We start from the raw sequence: 12,665 nt of genomic DNA on the forward strand, positions 1-12,665 counted from the left end.
CTTCTTGTGCTTTGGCACACAAGGCTTCAATCTCCCTTTGAATGTTACATACCTGCAAATCTGTTTGCCAAGTCGATTAACTTTTTACAATTCCACCATCAACTGAGAATTCCAAAAGTACATTCTCCTACTGTTGTTACAAAATAAAGAGAGCCAGAACTCTATTAAACTGAAGTCTTTATGAAATCCTCAAAAATATCAAACACAAACCATGGAAATTAGCTCCAGTAGCAGAACACCATGTAGAGCACTGATCAATTAAGCGAGTCAGTCACTCACTTCCTAAAAAGAAATTCTATTTTGCCTTCTTAGACTTAGCGTGTAGAAACACATGCTTACATATAGTGATCAAGCCTTTATTTTGGTTTTAAAGATTTTACTTATTTGACAGAGAGAGCTCATGAGAGCACAAGCTCTGCTTTGGTTGAGAGAGAGGGAGCACATAAGGGGGAAGAACAGAGAGAGAGGAGGAAGCAGTCTCCCTGCTGAGCAGAGAGCCCGACTAGGGGCCTGATCCCAGGACCCTGGCATCATGACCTGAGCTGTATTTGTTTAAAGCAGAGCTTTAATGACTGAGCCACCCACAGACCCCATGATCATGCCTACAAGATTTCTATAAGAATTTCATAATCAAAATTTATGGTGCATGGGTAAAAGCCCTTTTGCACATTCAAGTTCAAAAACAGACTCTTTCTACAAGTTAGCTATTTACTGAGATCCTTGTGCTATTAGTGTCAGAGTAAAATAGGGTAGTGGGCAAAGTGCCTAGAGAATCTTTGATAAATAAATTAAGCCACTCCAAAGCAATGAAACGTCTACTCTTCTTAGTAGTAGCTTTGCCTCTTTTTTCATAGAACAGTCTCCTATATGGTCACTCTAGTTATTACACAGGTGCCCAGATGAAAATATTCACATTCTTCATTATTTTGTAAACTACACACAGAAACATGAAAAATACTATATTCTATTTCCAAGCATTTATTTGACAAACATTTATCAATTTCTGCCTCTATTCCAGGCTCTGTACGAGGCCTGGAGAATAGAGACAGGAGCACAATTAGCTTCTGGACTCAAGTTCACGATATTCACACATAATTATAGCAAGCGACACATACCCCAAGAGAATTGCCTTCTAGGACCTATGGAAACTTGAAGAGGGGATGATCTAGAAACAGAGTAGGAGGGGTGCCTGGATGGGTGAGGCGGTTTGCGTTGGACTCTTGATTTCAGCTCAGGTCATGGTCTTGGGGTCATGAAAATTGAGCCCCACGTCAGCTCCGTGTTGGTTGTGGAGCCTGCGTACGACCTGCACCACCCCCACTCACACAAGCACTCTCTCTCAAATATATATATGTATAAAATAAACAAATTTTTAGAAAGGAAATAGAGTAAGATGCACAGGAATATGCTAGACAGTGTCTGGAGGAAAGGCGGTCCTGGTGTTAGGGCTGCACCTACACACAGAGGAAGATGTCCTCCCACAGAACAAATGGGACAGGTGGTCCCCCTTGGCCATGCCTAGGATACAGGAGCAGCGGGCTGGCAAAGGAGCTGGGTAGGTCAATGGACGCATCCTAGAACTCACGTGCCATGCCCAGGAGTTTGAACCTCCTCAAGGAGTGGGGAGCCATCAAAAAAATTTAAGCAGGATATAATGAGATTTATGCTCACAGATGCCTCTGGCAATAACACAGAGAAAGGGGAGATGAATCAGACCGGAAGCAAAGGAACAAATTAGGAATTTATACAATCATCCAGAGAAGAACTAATGAGCACAATGGAATATTATCTAGTCATAAAAGGAGGCAAAATATTGGCAAATGCTACGATGTGGATGAACCTTGGAAACATTTTGCTAAATGACAGTAACCGATCACAACAGGCCATGTACTCTGTAACTCCATTCATAGGCAACGTCCAGAATTGACAAACGGATAGAGGTAGAAGGTAGAGGAGTTGTTCCCAGGCACTGAGAGGAGGAGAGACTGGGAGAATGGCGAGGGAGCCGGAATAATGAAAATGTTCTAGATTTGATTGCAGTAATTGATGCGCAGCTCTGTGAATATACTAAAAGCCATGGGATTGTACACTTGAAAAAGGAGAATTTATGACATGTGAATTACACCTCACTAAAAAATTTTTAAATATATATATGCATATATTTTTTAAAGATTTTATTTATTTATTTATTTATTTGACAGAGATCCCAAGTAGGCAGAGAGGCAGGCACAGAGAAAGGGGGAGGCAGGGTCCCTGCAGAGCAGAGAGCCTGTTGCCGGGGCTTGGTCCCAGGACCCTGGGATCATGACCTGAGCCGAAGGCAGAGGCTTTAACCCACTGAGCCACCCAGGTGCCCATATATATATATATATATATATATATATATATATATATATATACTTTTTTTTTTTTTTTTAAAGAAAAACAATGAGACTGGAATGAGAGCAAGTAGTAAAACTTCTCTGATTTTGTCCTGTGGGGCTACCCACAAACCAGGGCAGGGATGACAAGCTCTTCTGGACAATTTGGTTTGAGGTGCCTGTTAAGTATTAAGATGGTAATGAACCATAGCTGGGGGAACTAGGATTTGATAGAATTCAGCATATATTTTCCATAGATTGAAGTGGATACAACAAACAAAGATGGGCACCTGGGCCAAGAGAGAAGAGGCTGGGGCTAGACCTGGGAAGGAAAGTTTTGTTGAAGGAACAGACAGGAGGCGTGCCCTCCAGGGAGGATGAGAAGAAATTGTCAGAAAGAGGTGAATCTACACGCTGACACCCACTGACTCCAGCAGTGGCCCCCAACTCAGGGTTTCAAAATTCCTGAGGGTATTTCTAAACACGATTTTGCTAAATCAGCAAATCCTGGTGGTCACATTCACCCACCCAGGACTCTGGAACCTTGCCATGGCCCCATGGCTCAGTCCACCACTGGACATGCCCCCCAGGCTTCCCCTGTCACGTGGTTGGGAACGTCATGATCTCTCCATCTTGCCATCTTCGTTTTCCGTGTTCTGCTAATGAAGTGGTTATGTTCAGCTTTCATCATAATTAGCATTCATTTAGTTCAAGTGCTTTGTAATTAATCTTTTAAGCTAATTAATCTTTTTAGATATTAATATATCACAAAACACGGGAAGGCAAACATTTTTCTTACTAGCAAATTGAATTAAGCTTTTTCAACCTAAAAGCAGCGTGGAAATAGAGCCAGACAAACCAGGCCACAGAAAACGGGCCTTGGCTGAAAAACAGACTCTCCAGGCTGCATTAAATGGTGCATTCAGAAAATTGGAAAAATAAGCTCCTCCGAACCACACTTTCCCCCATTTTTCTCAGTTAGCAAGGTATTCCTCCTCAAGTGGCTTATGTTTTCAAAAAAAAAAAAAAAAAAAAAAGATTTTCAATACTCATTTTTGGATCTAGTCAGGATTTCTTTATTTGATTTTTAAATGTGAAATTATCTGCAAATGCTGCCAGGGGAAGTGCTCCAAATTATGTCCTTTATTATTACCTTTCAAGCAATAAATAGGCCCTACGTGTGAGTCCTGCTTTATGATTTTAAACAATCTCTTTTACATCTTTTTTTCTGTCCTGATTCACATAGCAGTGTATATAGAAACAGCACGGGCAGGGGACCGGCTGCTTGGGTTTAAACCTGGACCCCATTTCCCCAGCTATGTGGCCCTGGGCATGTCACTCTCTCTCTCTACCTATGTTTTCTCGTTTCTAAAATGATGGCTACTCACTGGGGTTGCTTGAAGGTTAACTGAATTCAGTTATGAAAAATGCTCAGAACTCTACCTGGTATAGAGTAAATGCTCACTAAATATTACTAATATTGTCATTATCATCATTATTAGTGTTTCCCAAGACCAGAGGCACAGAAAGGCAAAGCTTCTCAAATTACACATAATATCTTGCATTAGGAGTTCCGATGCTTTCCACTGGGTTCCTGGGCTGATATCAAACAAGGTTTTGGGGCACCACCCAGGACATTAGTGAATGCCCAGGAGGATGCTGGGTGGCACTGAATCAAGGATGCGCTCTGTGCCAAGAACCCTGGAAAGGCCCCACCCAGGCCCCCACCCGCACCCCAGTGAGAGCCCGGATGTTTGCCAGGTAACCTTCAGCTCAGGAAAGCAGCATAAATTATGCTTTTTACTTGCCTTGTACCTAGATACAACCACATCTCTCGTTTTCTCTTCAGCATCGATTCCTAGGAGGGGAATTCTTGGTCGAAGAATACAAACTCTTTTCACCTCATGGAACAGCTTGCCAAAATGTTTTCTGACATGGCTACTACATATTTGGTGTACTCCTGCTTGCTCTGAGAAGTCCACAAGAATACTGGTCTTCCCCCACACTGATGCCAAATACTTAACAAATCGTGCCAACCTGACAGGCTGAGAATGGTGTTTCAGTATCACTTTAATTTGTGTTTATTGAATGTCCAGATGGGTTAAATGGGGTTTTTTACACCTGTTTATTGCCCATTTATAGTGTGTGTGTGTATGTATCTGTTTATGCCATTGGCCTCTTTTTCCATTTGGTGGTTCTTTCGAAGTCTTCTTATTGATTTTAAGTATTTCTATATTTTACACATATTAACCAGTTGTCATATTGCTAACAAATATCTTCTCCCATTTGGTCATTTGTCTTTTGATTCTTTCATTGTGCGTGTGTGGGTTTTTTTTTTTTTTTTTTTTTCTCCAGACCATTTCATAGTCTTATTGGTAATACTGTTAAACCAAAGGATCTTTTTTTTTTTATGTCATTTCTTTCGTGGATTTCACGGCCATCCTGTCCTATCTCAGACCTGGCTCTCTCCAACAGAAGTTCTTTTCATTGCACTGCCGATGGGGGCTGCTGGGGCCACCTTCCCACAGCATAACTACCACCACTCGGCTCCCTCCACCCCGGTAGGGATCACCTGGCCACGCTCTTCCAGGTGGTAATCCCCATTAAGACCCAGCATTATGACAAACATATTGGTCCGTGTGACCTCTGCGGAAGGCTTGCGTGGGCTTTGTGCAGGCATTCCTGGGGCCCTCCTGAAAAGAGACCCAGGCCCTCTTCCTATATTGTTTTCAGGGTACACGGAGCCTTTCCTTTCAGCCCATGGCAGGAGTTTAGTTTCTCTCCAGGTGCAGCACCTTGCATCACAGCCTGGCTGCCACCGGCTTTACATCGGCATAGATTTACAAGCCAGCACAATTGTTGCTATTAGAAAACCTGAAAATGTGCGATGCACTTCTTCTCCAGAGCACTATAAATAGTACTAAAAGGATGTGATTCCTGAATACTCACTCTGATCTTATCCAGAACAAGGCCCCATCAACATTGTTATTAATAATTACAATTTGTGCAATTTCCAGATTATAGGGTGTTTTGTTAATCAACTTATCCCATTTGATATTCAAAATGAGCAAGCCAATTATCTTCCTCACTTTACAAATGACAAATCTGACTGTCCGCGTGACCTGTTTGAGGCTAAAGAGCCAAAAGACGTGAATATAGGTCTCCTGGTACAAATATGGTATTTCTCTTGAAACTTATGGCTTTCTAACCCAACTTTACATATGTACATTATCTTTTTCCCTTTTAAAAAATGTATCCCTTCATATTAAAATAATTCCAGATTTACAAAAATGTTATAAAAAGAGTACAAAGAATTTCTGTATACTTCTTACCCAGCTTCCCCTAGTACTAATATTTCACATAAAATGATCAGAATCAGAAAATTAATATTGACACTGCATCATTATGTAATCTTTGGACTTCATATAAATTTCACCAATTTTCCTATTAACATCCTTTCTCTTGTCCAAGATCAAATCTACGATCACCTGTTGCATTGATGGTCACGTCTCCTTCTCCTCGAATGAGTAATCAATCATTCCTCCGTCTGTCTTTCATGACTTGATACTTTTGAAAAGTACTAGCCAGTTCATTCGTAGACCGTTCCTCTATTTGGGTTTGTCTGATGCATCCTTGTGATTAACATTAGTTATGCATTTGTGGTGAGGATCCCACGGAAGTGATGTGTTTCCAGTGCATACTAAGAGGCACGTGTTATCATTTGTCTAATTACTGGTGATGTAAAATGCAATTGCTAGGTCAGGCAACATCTTTTAGTCTTTCCACTGTAGAGATATTATTTCCCCCTACTTAATTAATACAGATCTTCTGGGGAGATACTCTGAGGCTACCTAAATATCCTGTATCTCATCATCATTTCATTCTGCTCTGTTATTTGCTCAACGGTTTGGTTTCTTTTTCCATCTTCCTTTCTTCATTTATTAGCTGGAACTCTTTTGTAAAGAGAAGCTGTTCCACTCCCCCATTTATTTATTTTTTTTTATATTAGTGCAAACCCTGAAATTATTATTGTATTTTTGTGTTTTAATTCATTAATACCATTATTCACTTTGTTCTTCCAGTTGTCCCAGGTTTGGCTACCGAGAGCTCCCTCCTGGTGGCTCCTGTAGTCTTCTGACGTGTTACCATCATTTCTTCACTTATTGGCTCCAAAATGTTCCATCTGGAACATCTTGTACTCTCCCCTTCTCAGCCCCAGAATCAGGTATTTTCTAAGGATATTTGATTCTGTCTATTGAAGAATGGTATTTAGAAACCAACAAGAGTTGATTCAGAAACCAACAAAAGAACAACACTTGTTCTACATAGGCTTGTTGGCAATGGGCTTTTATTGCTTCTAGGTATCCCCAGGAGGCAGAGCAAAGACATATGTGTATGTACACACACTCACACATCTATCTAAAACTTCTGTATTGATAAATAGAGACAGCATTCCTCCTTCTTTGCTAGTTTTTCTTTCTTTTAATAGATTTCTCTGGTTGAATTGCATTAGTTAACATCACTGGTACAGCACTGAATAGTTGTAGAGATAGTAGATGTCCTCGTAGATACTCCTCTCTGGGGAGATACTCTGAGGCTACATAGATATCCTGCTTTATGTAGTGGTATAGTAGGCATGCCTCTAGAGTACCCCCATTAAATAAGATGATGGATTTTAGAGCTAAGGCATCTGTATTTTATTATGTTAAAGTACTCATCAATTCTTGCATTCTTGAATACTTTTATCAGCAAGAAGAAATCTGAATCCAGACAGAAGACATGAGAAGAAAGACATCATGGCAAACATGGACCCTGGTAAAATATGGCAGCATATTAGTGATGAAAGTCTTCCCTCCTCTCTTCATTCACACCCTTGCCATAGCCTGTTTATGAGCAGAGTCTTATATCCTGTACCCGAACTGGGGGCTTGTTTATGAAATTTGTTTTGGTCAGTGGAATGAGCCAACAATAGAACCGTGAGCCAGTTCTGAGACTGGACCTTAAGACACCTGATAGATTTCCTATTGCCTTCTTCCGACTTTGCCATTTTTGCCACGAGAAGTCCTTCCCCTGTACAGCTATTGCTCTGCAATATAGGCACCAGAAAAAGTAGACATAGAAGAGAGGTTGACCAGCCAACCCACAGATTTATAGTGAGAAGCAGAGCTGCAGAGCACAGCACAACACGGCTTAGACCCACAGAGCCCCAGCTGACGGGTGTTCAATGGGCCAGTCCTTTATTTTAGACTCCATTTGCTTACTTGGCATAAAACGGAGATATAAGGCCTATGATCTCCTGCCAAACATTTTGAGCCCTTGTTTTGAATAAGGTACTTTTGCATTTTACTAATCTGCCAGACCAGCAGCCTTCTTTAATGCTAGGATCTATGTTAGAGCCTCCAGTTCCAAATATCATCCTTTAGGTCTTTGAATCTCTTTTATGCTAATGCAAACACAGTGATTTATCTGCATTTATTTATTTTTTTTTTGTCCATTTGGCCTAGAATAGTGGGGGTGTTGTCCAACACTTGCTACAGTGATTTCGGCTCCTTTCTTTTAGGGAGGCATTTGGGAGTAGTAATCTTTCTAACATTCTGTTTTTAAAAAAGAGGCTGAGAAAGATGAATTCCATGGGTCCACTATCGCCTTTGTGCCACTGAGTTTATCTTTTGTTCCATAATTAATAACTCCTTTCTAATTTCTAGTCAATTTTTCCGTCTGATATATTCTTAAGAATGCTTTCTTCCAGTGTTGGAGGCTTTTTTATATTCCATGGCAAAATTCATCGTCTATCTGTTCAAAAGTGATCCTTATTCTCAGTTTTTCTCCTTCCATTTTTTGAAAGTTGTGTTTTTCTTGTAATAACCTCTTTGCTTCCGACAGACAAGACCATAAATTTAACAAAAGTTAATTGTGGTAGCAAATTCTCACACTGACACTCCACAAAACAGGTGTACTTGTAAGTAGTGTTCAAAAGTGTCCAGGAAACAGAAATAACACCTTATTATTGCAATAAGCTTCTACCAAAATGCAGGGAGAAAAAAGCCTCAAAACTACTGTAAATGAGTCCAAGGCAAATCATATTTCTATGAAAAATTGATGTAGCATCAAACACGAGACAGCCTTAGACATTTCCGTGAACTTGTGTTATAAAAGGCGTAACTCTTGTGTTTTATAACTGCTCACAGTAAAAGTATCAGGAGGGTCTGAAAAGTCTACCTCATTACTTAGCCTCTTAAATTGCCATCCTGCATTTTTAAAAGTCACATAAAATAATGGATTTGTGATATGAAGAGGGCATTGATTTCCCCGAGTTCTATCTCCAGAGTGGAAAAAAATATATAAGGTCGTGTTTTAAAGAGCCATCAAGTTCAATGTTTATGACAATAATAAAAACTTTTAATAGAGAATGTTCTAAGAGAGATTTGAGGTTTTGTCTTGGATACAGTAAAGACCGGGACACTACGTTTACGTAGTAACAAACAGTTATTTAGGAAAGAATTGATGCTTTCAAGCATCTGTAGGTGATTTATAAGCGAAACAGAATCTCAAGCAGTAAATCAGGAAAAACCAAACATCACCAATTCTGTTCTCAACTGGGGACGATCTACAAGTTCAGTTTATGCCATGTAGCAAGCTCAAGGCCATTTACCAGGAAGCTGTGATTGCATTTTCATTAAAGAGCTTCAGAGATTTCCCTGGGGCTCCCAGCTTGACCTTTGCTCAGGCATGGCTCCTGCCGGCCTCGGGTGTGGAGGGTGCAGTCAATTCTCAGCACCATCATCGCTGATCCACACCAGACACCGGGACATCTGCTACAATGTTTTTATTATTCCATTTAATTCCAATTCCCCATTCTCATTCCTGTTCCCCCCAGGCAAGCATTCTAACGTATTTATAACCACTTAACTAATACGCACCATATAACTATCACGTGTCAGTTCAAAGAGCTAGGAGGAATAGGTCAGTGACCGAAACAGATAAAAACCTCTGCCTTCCCAGAGCCTCCATTCTAGCAGAGGGTGCACAATGAAAAATTAAATAGTAAATATTGTTTAAATGCGATATGCACTATGAGAAAAAGAAAGCAGAGGAGAGGAAGAGGAATTACTGGCGTGTGGGGGCCATTTCAAACAGGGTGTCCAAGCAGGGTCTCACTCAGGATCTGACATGTGAGCAAAGCGGTGAAGAAGGCGAGCACGTGAGGGGCGCCTGGGTGGCTCAGTGGGTTAAGCCGCTGCCTTCGGCTCAGGTCATGATCTCAGGGTCCTGGGATCGAGTCCCGCATCGGGCTCTCTGCTCAGCAGGAAGCCTGCTTCCCCCTCTCTCTCTCTGCCTGCCTCTCCATCTACTTGTAATTTCTCTCTGTCAAATAAATAAATAAAATCTTTAAAAAAAAAAAAAAAAAAAAAAAAAAAAAAAAAAAAAAAAAGAAGGCGAGCACGTGATCCGTGCGGCTATCCAAGAGAAGCCATCAGGAATGGCTAGAACAAGGCTCAAGGCTCGGAAGCACCCTGGGTCTGCTGAGTATACATTCACTGATAAGTGTTCCTTGCAAAATGTGTGTTGTTGTTTTATGTGCATCATTTTAATTTTCATAATTGCATTTGTAATAGTCTGGGCTCTCCAGAGAAACAGAACCAAGAGGGGGGAGAGAGAGAGACACAGAGAGAGAGAGAGAGATTCACTCTAAGGAATTAGATAACATGGAGGCTGAGAAATCTAGGATCCACCTTCAGCAAGTTAGACGCATACAATTGACACATAAAATTAACCGTTTCAATATTGTATTATGTTTCTCATTCTGCTTCTCACTTTCCCTCAAAGGAATGTTTTTAAAACCAATAACTAGGGTAGGCAGAGTTCTCAGATGGCCCATGATCTTGGCCCCTGGGGCACAATTATCTTGTGTTTCAGGCGGAGCAACATTGTAGGTGTAATTAGAGTTACTAATCAGTTGACATTAAGATAAGAAGATCATCCCAGTGGGCCTAAACTCCTCACAGAGTCCCAGTAAAAGCAGTTTCCTCCGGCTTGTTGCAGAAGAGAAAGTCAGAGAGAAGCCAAGCGTGAAAAGTATAAAGCATGCCATGACGGGCACAAACACGTAGGCACCTGTGGGGTAACAGGGTGGGGGCGGACAATGGCCTCGGGAGTTTAGAACAGCCCCTGGCTGACAGCCAACAATCCACTGCTCCGAAGGGCTGAATTCCGCCAACCACTGAGCCAGCTCAAGGTGCATTCTCTCTCCCGGAGTCTAGACAACAGCCCAGTCCAGGGGATGTTTTGATTTCAGCCTCTTGAGACCCTGAGCCGAGAACCCAGTCAGGCCACGCCGGGACTTCCGACCCACAGAACTGTGAGCCGCTAAGCGGCTGTTGTCTTAAGACCCTAACTTTACCCAGCAACATAAAATGAATACAGCAGTATTGGATATACATTGTACTTAATTAAAAAACACTAATATCATATTTGCCTCACATGAGGTAAGGTTCCAAGAACTTTACAAATATTAATTCCTCTAATTGTCATAACTCTGCAATATAGGTTTTATTATTTTTCCCATTTATAGATGGAAAAACTAAGAAACAGGTTAAGTTACTTGTCAAATGTCAGGTGCTGAGACCAACAGGCAGACTGAGGCGATCTGGTCTGGGGAATCCACGCTCAAGCCCCACAGGTAGTCCTTTGCTTCTAGCTGCTGCATAAATTTTTTTTTAAGATTTTATTTATTTACTTGACAGACACACACACACACACAGAGAGTACAAGTAAGCAGAGTGGCAGAGGGAGAGGGAGAAGCAGACTCCCTGCTGAACAGGGAGCCCAATGTAGGACTCGATCCCAGGACCCTGAGATCATGACCTGAGCCAAATGCAGACATTGAACCGACTGAACCACCCAGGGGCCCTATTGCCTATTTCATATTGTGCATTTCCCATACTTAACTCCTTAGTTCTCCAAGGACAGAATTCTCATGGCCCTGTGCAAGAAGCTAACTGAGGACTATGTCCGACACAGTGAGTTCCTGAGTCCCTGGGCACACACGTACTGTGACTAAGTACTTTGATGGCTCTCTAGAATGGTCACATTTGCCTACACCCTCAGCAGCCTCTTGGGGCCACCACATGTCTGCCATAGCCGTTTTCCAGCTTTCTCATTTTTGTCAATCTAATGAAAATAAGGTAATATTTCACTACTTTAAGAAAACTTTTTAAAAGATTTTATTTATTCATTTAACAGAGAAGAGAGAGCGCACAAGCAGGGGGTGGCAGCAGTCAGCAGAAGAAGCAGGCTCTCTGCTGAGCAGGGAGTCCAATGTAGGGCTCGATCCCAGGATCCCAGGATCATGATCTGGGAAGGCAGATGCTTAACTGACCAAGCCACCCAGATGTCCCTCCATTTACATTTTTTTAAAAGGGAATTTCTAGGGGTCCCTGGGGGGCATAGTCAGTTGAGCATCCATCTCTTGGCTTTGGCTTTGGCTCAGGCTCAGGTCATGATCTCAGGGTTGTGAGATTGAGCCCTGAGTCAGGGCTGTGTGCTCAGTGCAGAGCTTCTCTGTCCCTCTGCCCCTACCCTCTGTGCGGTCTCTCTCTAATAAATAAATAAATCTTAAAAAAAAAAAAAAAAAGAACAGAGAATTTCTCTTCCTCTCTTTTCATTATGAAACATATACAACAAAACATTTGCTAGTGTACCATTTTAGATGGTTAGTAAGGTTCACTAATGCACTAGCATTAATTGCCTTCATAATGTACAAACATCCGTATGGACAGTAGTCTCCCTTATCTGCAGTTTCTCTCAGCTACAGTCAGCCTGGGCTGGAAGCAGATGATCCTTCTAATGAATCACCAAAGGGCCAACAGTAGCCCAACACTATGCACAGTGCCTCTGTCTGTCACCTCGCTCTGTGCAGGCACTGTGTACTGTCTTGGACAATCATAAGAAGAATACAGTACTGTAAGATACTCTGAGAGAGAGTAATCACATTCATAGGACCTTTATTACAGTATATTGTTATTGTCCTATTTTATTATTTGTTATTGTTGTTAGTCTCTTACTGTGCTTAATTTCTTTCTTTTTTTGAAGACTTTATTTATTTATTTGACAGACAGAGATCACAAGTAGGCAGAGAGGCAGGCAGAGGAGGAAGCAGGCTCCCTGCCGAGCAGAGAGCCTGATGCGGTGCTCGATCCCAGGACCCTGAGATCATGACTTGAGCCAAAGGCAGAGGCTTAACCCACTGAGCTACCCAGGCACTCCATTGTGCTTAATTTCTAAATTGAAATTTATCATAGGTAT

The sequence above is a fragment of the Mustela lutreola genome, chromosome 9 (genome assembly GCF_030435805.1).
Source record: "Mustela lutreola isolate mMusLut2 chromosome 9, mMusLut2.pri, whole genome shotgun sequence".
NCBI classification, from domain to species: domain Eukaryota; kingdom Metazoa; phylum Chordata; class Mammalia; order Carnivora; family Mustelidae; genus Mustela; species Mustela lutreola.